This window comes from Pteropus medius, unplaced genomic scaffold, assembly GCF_902729225.1.
Source record: "Pteropus medius unplaced genomic scaffold, Ma_sr-lr_union100, whole genome shotgun sequence".
Lineage (NCBI taxonomy): Eukaryota > Metazoa > Chordata > Mammalia > Chiroptera > Pteropodidae > Pteropus > Pteropus medius.
Window position 1 is genome coordinate 4214231 of NW_024344370.1, and position 18935 is coordinate 4233165.

Sequence of the window (18935 nt, forward strand, 5' to 3'; positions counted from 1 at the left end):
CAGATATTTTTCCAAAGAGGAAATATAGATGGCCAATAGAAGTATAAAAAGATGTTCAAGGTCACTAATTATCAAAGAAACACAAATTAAAACCACAGTGAGATATCATCTCACTCCTGTCAGAATGGCTAGCATCAATAAATCAAAGAACAACAAGTGTTGGCGAGGATGCGGAGAAAAGGGAACCCTCATACACTGTTGGTGGGATTGAAACTTGGTATAGTCATTATAAAAAACAGTCAAGAGTTTTCTCAAAAATTAAAAATGGATATACTTTTGACCCAGCAATTGCGCTTCTGGTATTTATCCAAAGAAAACCAAAATAGTAATCTGTAAAGATCTATGCACCCCTATGTTCACTGCAGCTCTATTCGCAATAGCCAAGATATGGAAGTAATCTAAATGCCCATCAACAGACGATTGGATAAAGAAATGATGATATATATATACAATGGAATATTATTCAGCTATTAAAAAAATGAAATCCTACCTTTCTCGATGACATGGATAGCCCTAAAGGTTATTATGCTGAGTGAAATAAGTCTGACAGAGAAAGATAAATACCATATGATTTCACTTATATGCGGAATCTAAGGAACGAAAAAAACAAACTAATTAAAAACAGACTCACAAATATAGAGGATAGTCTGGTGATGGGCAGAGGGGAAGGGAGTTAGGGGGTTAGGAGAAGGGGGTGAAGGGTTAAAGAAGTACAAATTAGTAGTTGATAGGTGGTCTTGGGTATGGGGAGCACAGCATAGGGAATACAGTTAGCATTAATGTAATGGCTAGGTTGAGAACCAGAGAAGAGAAAGAGCAATTAGGGGTATTGTTTTATAAACTATATAAATGTCTAACCAAGGTACTGTATACTTGAAACTAACAATAAAATAAAATTTTTAAAAAATTTTATAAAAGACAAAGATTTGAACAGATATGCCACCAAAGAAGAGATAGAGATGGCAAACAAACGCACAAAAAGATGTTTAGCATTATTATTCATTATGAAAGTATAAATTAAAATCACAATGAAATATCACTAAACACCTATTGGAATAGCTTAAAAAAAACTAAAACACACTGCGTGCTGGTGAAGATACTGGAAACTGACACATTGCTCCTGGGAATCAAAATGACACAGTCATTTTAGAAAACAGTCTGGCAGTTTCTTATAAAGTTAAACATAAATATGGTCCAGCAATCCAACTCACTGGCATTTACTTAAGAGAAATGAAAACATCTGTTTTCACAAATACCTGTATGTGAATGTTTATAGCAGCTTTATTATCATCAAAACCTGAAAACGACCCAAATGTTCATCAACTGGGGAATGAAGGAAGACACTATGTTATATCTACATGATGGTATACTATTTGGCAATAAAAAGGAACAAAGTACTGACATATGCAACAAATGCATGAATCTTAAATACATTATGCTGAGTGAAAGAAGCCAGACACAAAAGGCTACATACTGCATGATTCCATTAAAAGACATTCTGGCAAAAAATACAGGGATAGAAATCAGAGGACTGCTTTCTAGGGGAGGAAATGGACTACAAAGGTGTTGGAGAGAACATCTGGAGTGATAGAAATACTCTATATCTGGATTGTGGTGATAGTTATACATTCTATATTCATTTGTCAAACTCATAGAACTAAATACCTCAAAGGGGTGAATATTACTACATGTAAATTATATCTCAATTAACCTGAAAGAATAAACATACAAATTTTATTTCTATAATTTAATAACATTATTCTAAATTTTAAAATGTATTTGTTAAAAATTAAAATGATTGCAAATAGCAAGTTTTAAAAATAAATAAATGCTTACTTTTCAAATAGTACTTGTACAAAATTTTTATACACTTTTAGATTATAGTTGACAAATTGACCTTAAAATATCACATAGTTAACACTATTCTACCGTGCATGACTTTCCATGTTTGGTAACACCCAAACTGGTCTACACCATATTTAATGACACGAGTACTTCACCACAGGCTATAATAACAGCTATAATAACCATTCCTAAGTGGTTACATTTAGAATTACAGTTGACTCTTGAACAACTCTGGGGTTAAGGGCACCGACTCACCATGCAGTAGAAAGTTCATGCATTATTTAAGTTGGCCGTCTAAATGCACTGATTCCCAACCTTGGATGAAAAATACAGTAACCTCATTTTTGTACTTACGTTGTCTGGAACTGGTGACAAGCAGTTCCTGGACTGGCACCAGCTGTGGCCCACACTTTGCTTAGTGTTGGTCTGACCTCTGTTCCCTTGAGTCTTCCTATGGTGAGCTGCTTCTTACCACCCAGGGCTCGGCTCAGAGAGGACTTCTCCCACCTCCATGTTCCATCTAAAGTAGCAGCTGCCTTCTTGCCCACCCTCAATTACAGTTAATAAAATGTCCTAATTTTTCCCTTCTTATAATTGTCACTATCTGTAATTAACTTGTGCTTCCATATGCTTTCATTATCTGTCTCCCTGTAGCCTGTGCTGTCAATCTCTTGACTTTTCAATGTGCTTCAGCGGACTTTCATATATGTGTACCTGTATTTTGGTTTGAGGGCATTTATCCAAAATGCAGAAGGCCACTTTGCCAGCTTTGGGGACAGGTCAGAAGTGCCAGGGAACTAATCATCCCTCCTCCCCAACCTACAGATGCCCTCAATCAGTGACTCTTGGGAGCTGGTCTGTAGGTCCCAGCCGCCTTGCCCTTCGATGTAAATTGCATGCTGTTTTATGCAATTTCCTGAAGTTTCCCTTTCAGAAATAAGCTCCATTGCCATCTTTGATAACTGGTATAATAACATACTTTTTTTGGCTGCCGTTTTCTCCTTCCTGTGCGTCTTTCCCCTCTTTACTACTGGTATTCTCGCACTTCTTAATAAGCTATTTGCATTGGAATCATTGTTCCAGGGTCTACTTTAGGGGAAACCTAAATTAAGACACTTCTCTACTAGAGGGTAAACTTCCTAAGAGCAGGGCTGTCATCTGCTTTGTCCACTCTGTGTCCCTGCAGTCTAGCACAGTCCACTACAAAGTAGGTGCTCAATAAATATTTAGTGAATGAAGGACGTCGTTGAAGGGCTTTCCTTGCCCAAGCCGATGACTTTCTCACTGACAATGTTACATTAGAAACCAATTAACCATTGGTTGTTGGGGTAATTTCATATTAAGAACTTTCTGGTAAGAATTTCTAGTGACCTTGAAATTTTCCCCTGTAAATAATAAGCCATATGTTTGAGAATTTCAGGTGCGTTGTCATGTGTTGCCACAATAATATCCTGATTGGGCTATGAACAAAGGATGAACCTGCAGAAAGATTTTAGGTAGTTCTACATTTTATTCTGGTGAAACCAGAGTTTTCCCCACAATGCTCTCAAGTGAGAGCAATAATGGTGGCAGTGTAGGCAGTTGCTAGGGGCTTGGGTGTCAGACAGCCTAAGTTTTTAGCTCGAGCATGCTTCTAGCTCTGTAATACTGAGCAGATTACTTAACCTCAGTTATAAATGAGGATAAAAATAGTTATCTTATAAGGTTGTTGTGAGAATTAAAATTCAATAATGTATGAAAAGTGCTATTGCGGAAAATTGAGATTATGCACTGGTTTTAAAGAAATATGTTGAAGTCTGTTATCTATTACCTGAAAAATGCTTTTAGGTTTGTTTCTGCTTTTAGAAGGATATGCATAGTTTTCTTTTCCTGGTTGAGTTAATTAAATGTAGACCAAAGAAATTAATTAGTAGGTTAATTATTCATAAGACTCACGAGAAAAAGCAATCTCTTAGAATAAACATGGTTACAACTTCAAGTGAACAAATGCAGTTCTCTACCAAAAACTTTTCCAAATCTATAAATTCTTATACCAAATAAAAGTTCACAAAGTCAAAAGTTTCAGGATCTATTCAAACAAAACTTTCAATATTATAATATTTCTCTTTTTCCCTTTTACTAAGTAGACTTGATGATACATAATTGTAGATTAAAATTAATTTTATGGTAATTGGCACATAATTTTTTTTCTAACCTTCTCATTCTAAAATCCACTTAAAGGCTAATAACTAACCAGCACTTCACATTCTCAAAGTACTTTGGTCAACAACTTTATTAAAACTTTTCATTAAGATTCATGAAATTAATGTGTAATTTCAGTTATAATTTTAATTAATACTGACTTAAATAATTCAGATTTTAAAAAGTAATCATTTCCACAGTGCTTGCTATAGACCGAATGTGTGCCCTCCCCCTCCCTGCCCTCCCTAATTCAAATGTTGAAACCTAATTCCCAATGTGATATTCGCCAGTGAGGGCCTTTGGGAGGTGATTAGGTTATAAGAGTAGGGTTCTCATCAATAAGATTTATACTCTTATAAAGACTTTTTTTGGAGACTTTAATTGGATCCTTATAAGTGATCATTTCGGAGCTTCTAGAGCTGCACTGTCCAGTATGGTAGCTACCAGCTAATACACATGGCTACTGAGAATTTGAAATGTGGCTAATCCAAATTGAGATGTACTAGAAGTGTAAAATACATACCGGATTTTAAAGACTTAGTGTTAAACAAATAATATAAAATATCTCCCTAATAATTTTAAATTAATTATATATTATTATGATAATATTTTAGACATACTAGGTGAAGTACAATATATCGTTAAAGTTAAAATATTTTCTTTGTATTTACTTTTGAATATGCCTTGCCTACTAGAAAAAATAATGTTGCTTGCATTTTATTTCTATTGGACAGTATTGTTTTATAGAATCTTGGGTGATTTTAAGGAAAGGCTGTTTAGGTGACTGGTCCAGTCCTATTCCTTATTTCCAACATTAATGATGGATCACAATTTGAAAGAGGGCAGAGGAGAAGGAAAAGAAACACAGCTACACTGAAGAATATGGAACTCTGAAGAGCCCAGAGAAGCTGGAAGGTCATCATCATCATTACCATCATTTTCATTATTACCATCATTGTTATATCACCCAAGAGGCAACTTACCCTTTGGTCATCACCCTTCTTTTGTATCAACCTACAGGCTGCTTTAGCTTATGTCCCTTTGGAACTAGACTTGCTTGTTAGGGACAGGTGTTCTTTCCTACCGGTCCCAGAAGCTCCTCTCTCACCCTCATCCCCTCCCCTTTTCACATCATTTCTCATCTTGTTTGGATACTTCTATGAGACCAACACAGTTGGGGCATAAAGAAGCACTGGCTGCTCAAAAGTATTACTGAACGTACACCCAAAAATTATATAATTGTATTAACCAATGTTACCCCAATAAACTTAAAAAAAAAAAAAGTATTACTGACTGTGGAAAAGAACTATGGGCCACAAGACAAAGGAGTTCTTGCTTCTATCTTTGGAGTTAAGAGGTTTTTCAGCTACTTTTAAGGCCTTTCCTTTAAAATCTATTCATAAGCTATTTGGGACCTGTTCTGGGGATAGCCTATATACTTAAGAGTTTCACCGTTTTTCTCATACCTATTCTATTGTCTAAAATCCTAGAAGAACACTATTGAAAACTAATGCTGTCTATCACCTCAGATTTCCAAGTATTTATTTATATTATACTCACTCAATTCATGAAGCAACAAAATAAACTGTCGCCTTAGAAAATGTGCTGTATACTATGGGTATATATGCCTTTATATATAAAGTATATGTTATATGTTATATAATATATAGTTGTAGATTATATAATATGTATTAATATATGTTATCCCTAAGACAATTTTTATATTGCTTTGATCTTACAATTCCTACCTTTTAACATTCATCTACTATTCACTCATATAAACAAATAAACATTTATCATTTATGTGTCAGGGGCTCTTATAGCTTAAAATATATCTCCTTTATAAAGAGCTTAAAATATATCTCCTTTATAAAGAGTTTGACCATTTCAACATTATGCTATTTGGCACTTAATCGTAAATTATGCTTGGACACCTTGCCTGCTGATATTTTGCATTGTGTTTTTTTTGTTATGTAATAATGTTAATCTTACACTCTCAACTAAATTCTAAGCTCCCAGAAGGTTTGAGATCAGTGATAGGTCTCCTGTCTTTCAAAGTGCTAAAATAGTGCTGTGCACGTAGTCAGTAGCCAGTAATAGATACTGGTTTGTTAAATGCTGAACATTAAGTAACCAAATGGACAAACCCAACTTTTGGCAGAATGGTGAAGTAGATGATAGAAGCCTTCTGACTCCACAGTAAGTTTTCCACTTTTTCTTCCCCTCCGAGACTACACAGTCCCACTCCTAGTGTGGACACCCCATTTCTGACTTTGCCCTACGTTCATCTTTTATTTTTAGTATCCAGGCTATTATGAACTTTTATTTTTATGCATGTCATGATGGAAAGTTGGTGCCAGGAAATTTTTAGCCTTTAGGTTAATCTGGAACAATGATTTTTCACTTATCGATCATATGATAAAGACTTAATGAGCACTAACTACGTATCAGGCAATAATAGTCTTGGTGCTAGAGATAAGGTGGTGACCAAAATAGGTACATGGTCTCCAGTCATAGAAAGTTTTCAGTTTCGAGGTAATTTAGTAGGCCGTTTTCTGTGGTCTCCTGGCATCTCAGAGTCCTTGGATGCTATTCTTAGTCACTATAGCCTGTATTCTGTAAGAATACATAACTGGACAGACAGAATGCTCTTCTTTTAATCCCTCTATCCTGTTGACAAATGCTGCTCTTCTGTCTAACAGGAAGGTTTGCTGGGCTACCTTGGCCAGATGAAAAATGCAAAGGGTTTTCTCACTCTATTATCCTATTAAGTGTATTTAGGCTAGTACTGTACTGGTTGGTGGGGATTGCTATTACCATGGGTGTCCACACATTAGAATAAATTTGGTCTTTATTTTTACTCAAGTTGATATTTTTGAATTTTTTTTCTTTCTCTGAATTGCATTGGTTTCCTTTCTAGATTTCCGTCTCACGTGGAAAACTTAGAGATTTACATTCAATTGCATCTGGATTTGGCCACTTCTTCAGCAACCCAGTGGATCTGGGAAAATGCAGAAAATAAAATATAACACAAACCCATTCCACAATGCTTTTAAATGTCTGTGTGGATGGTGAATTTGCTAAACATCTCATAAATGTTTTTGAAAAGTTCTAACTTTGGCTACATGTCTTTTCCTACTATTTTCAACTCACGAATTATTGGCCAAGTTCAAATGAAGTCTTGTGGTTTGAATTAAGCTAGCATGTCATAGAGGTTTGGCTCCAGGAATCTCACTCCTCCTCTCCCCCTCTTCCTGGCAGACTCTAGAGTGTTAAAAAGTACTTTTTTTTGCATTAATTTTTCTGAGAGGAAATTCTTGTGAGAAATCTAGTTGAACTTGGCTCTCCAAATTTTCTTGTACAGTTAGAAAAACAAAATTTGAGGTTACAAAGCAGGTTAATGGCAGAGAAGCCTTTGGACATTTGCTTGGAATAGTTACTAATAAGGTTAAGTGTCACTCTGCAGAGTTGCTCTGTTTTGTGACCACAGAATGTACCCCTAACAGCCACAAAGGGGACGGGAGAAGATTGAATGCGTCATTGTATCAGTGCCAGTCCCTGCCAACTGCAAGAAGAACATATAATGTGAGACACTCTTGGTATATGAGAGTCCCAATATGATTGTTACAGACTAAAGTAATGCCTATTAAGTTTTAATGAGTATATATATCACTTAGGGATCATTTTAAAGTACAAATTCTGATTTAGTAGATCTGGTCAGGAGTCAGAGATTCTGAATTTCTATCAAATTCAGACATGACGGTAGTTGGTCCATCCTTTATGTAGCAAAGAGTCAGAATATTTTTCAAATACTAAATGAAATTTTTACATTTATGGGTTTTTCTACAGAGGTTTTCACCTGAGCAATAAAAACCTAGAAATATAAACTAAGCCTGAAGGGGCCTCAGAAAATGTATCTGTAACAGAAGTGTGTCAAGGTGGAGATTGGTCAGTGACTGGCAACCATTGCCACCTTGAATCTCTATGGCTGTTTTAAGGGTAAAGAAGGAGTGAGCCTATGGCTAGATGTTACTAGGGTCGCATAGCCTGAGCTTTCCTCGGAGCTCTGCCCAATTCTAGTGCTGTGCAAATTATTTGGGCAAATTATTAAAACGCTAGATATTTCTCCTAATATGTATACTGAATATAATAGTGATAACCCATGTTAAAAGGTTGTTGTGGGATGAAATAGGATAACATAAGTGGTATCCTGGAGCTAGCACCTACTGGCTTTCTAGAGCTAACTGTTAAGTATTCAGGAAATTTATGAGGTGGTTTGTTAGCTTGAAATTGGCAATGGTGGGAGTATTTGCACCACGGAAATTTGCACCAGAGCTTTTTTTTTTTTTTGAGAGTTGATTTACTAGCATATCACTTCATGTAAAGTGGCTGGTGCCTAAAAGTCCTCAATGAAACTGAATTACTCTTACCTTAATCACCTTTTCTGAATTCTTCCAGCATGTATAGTTTGAGACACATGACTTAGCACTGGGTATTCTATACCGGCTTCCTTTTCAAGAAATTCTATAATTGGGTTCTTCTCAAGAGCTTAGGTCTCTTGAAACTGGCTGCTGGATGCAAAGGTCTAGCCATATTCTGCCATATTCCATGATTGATCAATGCTCCTTCACTTCTCCAAGGAAATCACTGAGCATCATTTCAGAATTTTTAAAGATCATTGCTCTAATAGCTTTGATTCCTTCCACAGGAAATATCAGAGTCTGAGCTGAACAACCCCAGGATAGATCCTAGAATATTAATGTCTCTACAAAATTTGTTCAATGATAAGTGTGCCTAAATCAGAACAGGTAGGAACAAATATTTGTGAGTACTATAAAACAGGTCTATGGCACAGTCACAAGTTTCCACATATATCTAAATAATTGTAGCTAGTAGCGTAATTGGAAAATGGCACCTGCCATAGCAAGTAGGGAGGTAATTTCCCTCTTTGTATTTGTGCTGGAAACATGGTTCTGAACTTAAGGGATCTTAAGAATCAGCCTAACCATCCAATGTGAATGCCCTCGACTTTTCTCCCCTATCCTCTAAATTTCTCTGTTTCATCCCTTAGACTCTCCCTATTTCTTTCTGCTGGAAAAAAAGAAAGTGTCTTTTCTCCTTGAGAATGCGAGACCACGTTAGTGTACCTCATCCTACACAAAATTTTCCCTAGAGAAGCAGATTTGCCCAACTATTAAGAGCATGGACTCTGGAGCCTGACTGGCTAGGTTCAAATCCCAGTCTTGTAAACTGACTGTTTAAGCTGTGCCTTATTTTCTTTTTCTGCAAAATCAGAATAATATCAGTGCCTTCCTCATAAGATTTTTCAGCGAATTACATTGATTTAAATATGTCAAGCTCTTAGAACAATCCTTCACACATAATAATTCTTGTACATATTTATTATTATCATTTCTATCACTTATTCCATCTCTTCCCTCCTCAAGATCCTTTTCCTTAGCCTGAAAAACAAAACAAAACAAAACAAAACAAAACAAAACAAAACTGTGATGTTTCTTCAAATAAGTCTACTCTTCCTTTCCTGACATATTTTGGGGAAAAAAAGTTTACATTTGCTCTTTTCTTCCTGACCACCCAATCTCTCCTTGATTCATTGTAATTTCAGCTCTATGGCTGTTGAGCACAAGCACTGCTTGCAGATACTCTGATGCACACCGGTTCTGATGGAACCGTTAGGATCTACTTTACCTATGGCTGCACTTTGATTTTTAATGGCTGAGGGGGTTGATTGGTAACACCTGCCATGAAAAGCATGCAGGCTTAAATAATACTTTCCATAAATCTCGGAGCTTCTATCACTTAAGCATGCAGTGTTATTTGCGGGGTAACAGTAGGACATTGGCAGGTTAGCCTAGGCAGTGTGGTATAGTGGAAAGAAAGGTGGAATTGATGTCACAAGACCAGGGCTCATGTTCTTCTGCTGCTCCACACATGGTAGATGCTCAATTAATGCTTATTTAATGGAAATGAATTATTTGCTCAGTAAGTCACTCAGAACTCTTGCCTTTTTATTTTTATGCTAATGTACCGTTTTCCAGGTTGGGTCTGCCTCCCACAGAGCCTGAACAAAGCTTGGGTGTCTGGATTCACAATCCAGGCCTCTATGTGCAAGAGTTAATAAGTCCAGGAGCTTTGAAATGATTTTCTCTCCAAAGGAAGACAAAGCAGGGAGATGAAGGGTTAATGAAGTTGGCCACAGGGTCTAGATCTGACCTCTTAAAGCAGGGCATCCCAACCCTCAGGCCATGGAGTAGTACCAATCCAATCCGTGGCCTGTTAGGAACGAGGCTGCACTGTGGGAGGTGAGTGGCAGACCAGCGAGCAAAGGTTCATCTGTATTTGCAGCCGCTCCCCAGCGCTAGCATCACCACCTCAGCTCCACTTCAGATCATCAGGCATTAGATTCTCATAGGAGCACTGGTCCCTGGTGCCCAAAAGGTTGGGGACTGCTGCTTTAAAGAGAGAAGTGGGACTTGACCATATATCTCTTCTGCTGGAAGCCAGTCTGTCTTTTCTCTGGTATCATCTATCTCTTCTCTCTCTAGTTCTGTTACTGATCTCTTTTTCCCTCTCAGGAAAATCTTAACCTTTGAATTCTTCCTGTCATATGTCTTGAGAAAATGTCCCCACATTCAGAGAGTCATAAAACCATATTAGGGCAAAAAGCTACCCTAACCACCCTCATTTTACAAACAGATCCAGAGAGTTGCTAACTAAACCAATAATTTTCAGAGAAAATAATTGTCTTTTATTTGTCGTAAGGAAAATATGGAAGTTTGGATTACTGTTTGGCTGGTTGAGGCGGCACTCCCATTGCATGAAGACATTATGAACAACTTAATGACATCAAGGGATTTGGGGATTTCCTTTACAGGCTGCCCAAAAGGATGTTTTCACATGTGGTTGTGCCAGATAACAGTTGTGAAATGCTGAGTGATAACTAGCAATCCTTTTTTTTTTGATTTTACAGTCCTTTCGTAAGACACAATTTTTAAAAGTCTATTTTCTTGCCCCCTTAAAATTATGTTGGAACAAATAGATTTATATTAAGCTTACAAAGCAGAAAATTAAAAATTTAGTCAAACCATCATGTATTTTATTTGGTCTACATTATGCTAAGCAACTGGTTTGATAGGCTTTGGGTCCTGAAAGTGACCATCTTTTTGGTATCATATTGACCCAACCTGTATGTTTTTTAGTGAAATAATGCCTGAATCATTCTTTGGCCTAATTTGTCCTATTTGTGAGGAATTTGATATAAGAGTTACTCATGCAGTGATATATCAGCCTTTAGGCACATTTATTTTGATGGAATATTTCACCTGTCTACAGGATTTGAGCTTCCAGACCTTATATTCTGACATTTCTCACTATTTTGCTCAGGAAAAGAAATTTTACTGAAATTTAAATAAAGAAGTAGTTTAGGGGAGAAGATCTCAATTTTTAGCATGAAATTTTTGACATGACTAGGTTTAAGGAGACAAAACAATAATTTTCAGAAGATAAATCTGAATTAATCTCTGAATCTCCAATTAGAAAATAGGCTAAAGCTTTCCTTCATCCAGTTAAACAAACAAGCTGAAATTCTGTGGGTATAAGAACATAGTTGTCATTTTCTTATAATATTCTCTTTGTTCTAATTCAAGATACAAAGAACATATTGAAAAAGATTTCAGCTATTTGTTTGATAAACTGAGATATGAGAAAAGTGATTTTCAATATCAGGTTATTATTAATGATATTTGATGGGAACAAGAAGTGGCTATGATGATTTCTGAATCCCCTTTTGGCAATAGTGAATTCTAAAGGAGGAAATCAATCTGTTTAAGTGCTTAAACAAATGATCATACAATTCTGTTTGTGTGGGACAGACTCCTGTGTATTAAAGTCTATGCTTACTTACCATGCACAAATAGAGATCTAAAATAGAATTCTTATGTTTTTCCCTTAATGAAAAGCCAACTAGCTGAGTTAGAATGGCTATTAGAGAAGGTCATTCATTGACTACTGATCAAGAAGTACGTATTGGACTCTGATCGAATGCTTTGTCCAATGCCTGGTGTCATTATTCTCGATCTCAGCATGCTTCATAAATGAGCTGCCTATTCTCAGACCTACTGCACTCCTAAGCCTCCAGTAATCAGAAAAGAGAAGTATTTTCTCTTTTTAAAAAATCCAATTTTCTGTGCATGAATAGGTATAAATGGAGTATACGTTTGTCTCTAGTGCCCCCGATCCATCTTTCATCTCCTTATGTCCCATTTCCTTTTCTGCTGGCTCATGAGGTTTGTATGACCTCCCTGGACCACTTTTCAGAATAAGTCCTCTGCACTCAGAACCTCTCCTGTCCCTTGGTCAATTGTATTTGTCCTTCAAGGTTAGTGCCTGTAAGTCAAATCGCAGTGGTTAGCTACTCTAAGACCTGGCTCTCTGAATACAACATACTAAGCATCCTCTCAAGCAATCACAGATTCTTTGAGAGCATTTCAGAGGTTTAGAGTAAAAGAGACTTAGAGATAGTCAGTCCAACACTATGATTTACAAAGGAGAAAACCAAGCCCACAGAGATGTGCTGACCCAGGCCAGTGCTTTCTCTGCTGCTCCATGCTGCCTCTTGCTCTATGAGTGGAAATCAGTATTGGTTTATTATCACAAGTACCTTCCAGGAATGATATATAAGCCAAGTACCCACCACTTTGAAAGCTGGGGAATATGAGGAGGCAAGAATCATTTATTACACTTTTCAACACGCATATCTGTCTATCACTACATGTAAGTCAGCCTTATAAGGGCTTTGTTGCCCTATTTGACTCCCTAAGAATATTCTCTGAAGGAGCCAACCCAACCCTTTGTCTCTCCCTCATCCTTTCACTTCTCTTTAATTTTCATGATCCCTACCTGCTATCTTGCCTTCAGTATTTCACTTAAAACTCACGTGGATAATAATACGTTCTTAATTAACAGATAATTTGTATTAAGGGTTTACTATGTGGGAGATGCTATGCTACTCTCTTTCTGTGTATTTTTTTCATTTAATTCTCTCAAGAGCCTCATGAGATAGGTAGTGTTAACAGCTTCATTTACAGATGAGGAAATTAAGGTTTGGAGAGGTTAAATGACTTACCCAAGTTCTAAGAGCTAGATTTTGAACTGCGGCAGTCTAACACCAGGCCTAAGCACCGAATCAGACAAAAACAAAAACACTTTGAACATTGACTATATGCAAAACATTCAGCCAGGCTCTATGAGGACTGGGGCTTCCAGCCTAGATGAAATGTCTGGCTATTTACATGGCATATTATAGGATGCACATGATAGAATAATAAATCAGTAATAGGCTAGGGTGGGGGTGAAAATCTTTTTTTGTGTGGGTGTTGGGGTCCTCTTTGACAGTCTGGTAAAACCTGTGGACTCTTTATCAGAATAAATGCATAAAATAAAAAGCATAAAATTGCAAAGGAAACTAATTATGCAGTAATATAGTAAAAAATGTTTCAAAATGTTATGTAATATTACATAAAGTTCTATATTAACACTTTACATAGCAAGACTTAGTGGTAGCTTTGATAACTACGGTAATTTTGAAGTAGTCTGAGCATAAACAGGATTTGGAGATATACATAAGAATTATATGATGTGAAAATATCTGTGATTTCTGTTGGTGACAAAGTTATCTTACATCTAATGTCATTGTAACTTGTGACCAAGGAAAATGCTACACTCAGAGGTTAGCGAAAATAAAGATGCAATTTTTTTCACCACTCAAGTTTTATGGATCCCCTGAATTTTATCCATAAACATCTCAGGGGATCTGTGTACTTTAAGCTAAGAACCTCGAGTGCTTTAAAGGAAGGAACAATCACTTGTGGTCTGGAGACCTCAGGGAGTAGATATTATTATTTTTTATCACATTTTTTTAATTGTAGAAAAAAACACGTAACATAACATAAAAATCTTAACCATTTTTAAGTGTACAGTTCAGTAGTGTTATGTATATTTATATTGCTGTGCAACAGATTTCCAGAGTATACTCGTTAAATACTGTCTCATTTCTCCTTCCCCTCAGCCCTTGGCAGCCACCATTCTGCTTTCTGTTTCTGAGAATTTGACTGCTTTCGATACCTCGTATAAGTGGAATAAGGCAATATTTGTCTTTTTGTGACTGGCTATTTCACTTAGCGTAATGCTGTTAAAATTCTTCCATGTAGCATGTGACAGGAGAGAGAAGATATTAATAAGCTATTTTACAATTAGGTAGAAAGAGCAAGGGCTTGCTAAATGATGCACAACTAATTAACTCATGCTTCCACTGGTTCTTCAGTTTCTCAGTTCCTTGAATCTTCCCTTATACAACACTAATAGGCTTAGGAAGTAGCCTTCAACCATATGGCAACAGAAAAAGTCTCCTTTTAAAATAATCAGATTGTGAGACTTCATAAAGATTGTAGTTTTGACATAGAGGACAAAAGCAGTGGGTACTGAGGAGCTAGAGCTGGGGGAAACCAAGTGGACGTAGCCTTAAACTACTTTTCATATCTATAGCTCACCCAACCCAATGTTTTATTCCTAGAGAGTGCAAATTGTATGCATTTTTACTGTGCTATACATTTCCATGTTCTAGATTTTGTTATTGCTCAGTACTAAATAAATTTTTTCATTGCTCACTAAGTAGACACATTCCTGCAATGTTATAACATCTATTGGGACTAAATCCCATATCTCGAAGAGATTATTTAGAAAGATTGTGTAACCTTGTTTCTCTAAAGTTTCCTCATGAAAAAGTAATTGTAAAACCACAGTTTTGAATACCGAGAAGTGAATTTGGATAGATTTCAATAAGTGTAAACAGTCATGTTTAATTTCAAGAGCGAGGTTTCTGTTATAGCATTTCATTTTTTTTTTTGGTACTAGGCTGGCAAGAGTAACTTACATAAATACAATGGGGAATTGAAATCCATTTCACTGCAAGATGAAAATCTTTAACAGAAACCTCATTCTTTGAATTAAACTAGGCTGTTTATAATTATTGACACCTATTCTAATTCACTTTCTGGTATTCAGAGCTGTGGTTTTGTAATTGCTTTTTCAAGGAGAAACACTGGCGTGTCTGAACTATAAGTAACATATGGTATCAAGATGTGGTTTTAATTTGCATTTCTTCATGAGCAATGATGCTGAGCACTTTTTCATTTGCTTATTGGCCATTTTGATATTCTCTTTTGTGATGTGCCTGCTCAGAATTCTTGCCCAATTTTAAAAATTGTGTTGTCATTTTCTTATCAATTAATAGAAATACATATATATGTATGAATTCTAGAATATAAATCCTTTGTTAGAGTATGTGTGTGTATACAACTTTAAGATTTGCTTTTGTCATTCTCTTAGTAGTGTCATTTGTGGAATAAAATTTCTTGATTTAATTAAACTAAATTTATCAGTGTTTCCTTGTGTCCTGTTTAAGACCCTGAGGTCTTAAAGATAGTTCTTGTGTTTTCTTCTAGAAGTTTTATTGTTTTACTTTTCACCATCAGGCAAACGATTCATCATGCATTTTTTTGTATGTATGATGTAAAGTGAGGGCCAAGGTTCTTTTTTTTCTGTTTGAGCCAGTACCACTTATTGAAAAGACCATCTTTCTTTCATCGAAATATTTTTGTATCTTTGTCATAAATCGAGTGATTGATTGTATAGGCGTGGTTCTGTTTCTAAACTCTATTCTATTCCATGGTGTGCTGTCTATTCTTGTACCAAGTCTATACTGTTTTAATTGCTCTACCTCTGATATCTAATTTAGTTTTTGTTCTCCAAGATTGCCTTAGTTAGTCTAGGTCCTTTGTATTTCCATATAAGTTTTACAAATAGTTTGTCAATTTCTACCAATAAAAAAAGAGTATGGAAATTAAAATTACCATAAAAAACCTACCAAAAAGTAAAAGTCCAGGACCAGATGGCTTCACCAGTGAATTCTACCAAACATTCAAAGAAGATTTAATACTTATTCTCCTCAATTTTTTCTAAAAAGTCAGAGAGGAGGCAACACTTTCTAACTCATTTTATGAGGCCAGTGTTACCCTGATACCAAAACTTGGTAAAGATAACACACAAAAAAGGAAACTGCAGACCAATATCTCTCATAAACACAGATGCAAAAATCCTAAATAAGATACTAGCAAACCGAATACAGCAACATATTTAAAAGATTATACACCATTATCAAGTGAACTTCATTCCAGGGGCACAGGAATGTTTCAACATATGCAAATCAATTAATGTGATACACCATGTAAACAAATTAAAAAGTAAGAATCATATGGTCATATCAATAGATGCAGAAAAAGCCTTCGACAAGATACAGCATCCATTTATAATCAAAACACTTAACAAAATTGGTATAGAAGGAAAGTACCTTAACATAATAGAGGCCATATATGACAAACCCTCTACTGGGTATTTACCCCAAAGACTTAAAAACATATATCTGAAAAGATATTTGCACACTGATGTTCATAGCAGCATTATTCACAGTGGCCAGGACAAGGAAGCAACCGAAGTGTCCTACAGTAGAGGTTAGGATAAAGAAGATGTGGTACATATATATAGTGGAATATCCCTCAGCTATAAGAAGAGATGAAATACTGCCATTTGCAACAACATGGATGGACCTTGAGATAATCATACTAAGCGAAATAAGCCAGACAGAAAAAGTTGAAAACCCTATGATATCATTTATGTGTGGGATATAAACCTAAAAGCAACAAACATGACAAACAAACAGAGACTCACGGACAGGGACAATAGACTGGTGGTTATCAGAGGGGAGAGGGGACTGGGGAGGTAGATGAGGTAAAAGGGGTCAAATATGTGGTGACAGAAAGAAATCTAACTATGGGCAGTGAGCATACAATGCAAAATATATATGATTTAGTGTTGAATTATAAAAAGAAAATAAAATAGACATATTTGTATGTAAAAAAAGATGCTGGGATTTTTATTGGGATTGCCTTGAATCTATAGATAAGTTTGGAGAGAATTGATATCTTAAAAGTGTTACATCTTTCAATTCCATGTTCATAGTATATCCCTTCATTTATTTAGGTCTTTTGTTTTACTTCTCTCAGTGATTTTCTGTAATTTTCAGTGTAGAGGTCTTATACATTTTCATTAGATTTATTCTACATAAGTAATGTTTTTGGTGATTTTAAAATTTACTAATTGTTTGCTTCTTTTTAAAAATAGATAAACTTCTCTGATGAAATTTTCCAGCTTTTCTTCTATTTTGACTACCATTTTCTACATTTTTGAACATACTAATTACAGTTATTTTAAACTGTGTCAGTTAATGTCAATATCTGAATCACCTATAAATCTTTTTCTATTAAACATATTTTTCACTTGGATTTCAGTAATTGTGTCCTTTTAATTTTTTATTATATTTTTTACATGCATTGTAAGTTTTGGTTAAATGCCAGATGTCATATATGAAAAATTATAGAGACGATGTTCTCTTGTTCCAAGGTTAAGTTTCCTCCTGGCAGTCAGATAGTTGAAATCGTATGAAAACTTTATTTTATACTTTATTTTAGGCTAGTCTATTTCAGTTTCCCATGCCCTTATGGATTGGTCCTTATTCCTAGAGCACGGCTGTTACTCTTAAGGCATGACCCTTCTTAAGTTTCAGTTCAAAGCCTGGGATATTTACCAAGATAACACCACCTTAGTAAGGCTGTGATTATGACTTCTGCCCTAGTACTACTGGACTTTCCGATTAACTCTTTAGCTATCCAGCTGCCTTCTGCTCCTCACTCCCTTTTTTAACCCTGTGCATACTTAGCTCAAAAATTCAGCTTAGGGAACGTGTATGCAGAATTTTAGTCCTCTTCTCTATTGCTCTCCCTTTTCTAGGATTTTGCTCTCCACGTAGCAAACTCCAAACTACTCCAAACTTTAACTTCTGACTTTTTAGCCCAGTAGGAGCGTCGTTTCGTATAGCTCCATTCTGCAATTTGTAAGTCTTCAGGAAAATATCTGGGACAAATGTGGAGCTCGTGGCATGAGCTTTCCTTTCCTTTTCTTGTCTGTATTTGTTGTTTTCAATGCCTTTACACAATTGCTTTGTGTACTTTGTGCAACATTTATAGCTGTTTTTGAAATCAGAGTTAGTATAACACAAGTTATTTCATTATGGCTGTGTAGTGCAGAACTACTTTTATGGAAAAATAAAACAAAACTTTCCATAAACTCCTTTTCCAGATAGTATCAAGTCATCTAAGATCTGAGGTGGGTGTGGGATGTAGGGGGTAATAAGATCAATTATTATTCACTCAAGACGAACTGAGCTGGAAAATGGAGCTGAGGCAATGAATAAATGACTTTCTAGCATTTGAAAACATTATAAAAATTATACTTAAAGGATTAACCCTATTAACTTAATGAATCAAACTCGAGCTGCTTTGTATTCATTTTCAAAGACATAAAGATAATCACATATGGCTCCAGAACTTTGTTAAAAATTATTTTTAAAAATTGGTTGTCATGACTTTAGTCAGACAGATCTATAGTGGTCTGTCAAAAAGAAAAGTCTATGTAACCATAATTGTTCTAGAACTTTGGGACAAAAGTAATTTAGAAGAATTTAACTCTTAAAAACTCAGAAGTATGGCAAGAAAGTTTGTATAAGCAACGAGGGAGGATGAAGTAGAAAGGAAAAGAGAAAATAAGAAACTCCTAAGAAGGTAGGTTTCTCAGATCTGGAAAGCGTTGACAAAAGTAAAGAGCCGCTACAAGAGTCATCCCAGATGATCCAGTCCAGTTTTCTCTGTCTCCTCCCTTTCTATTCAGTGATTCTCAGAGGCACCCAAGGTCCTCATGCTGCTCAGGGTTTCACTCCT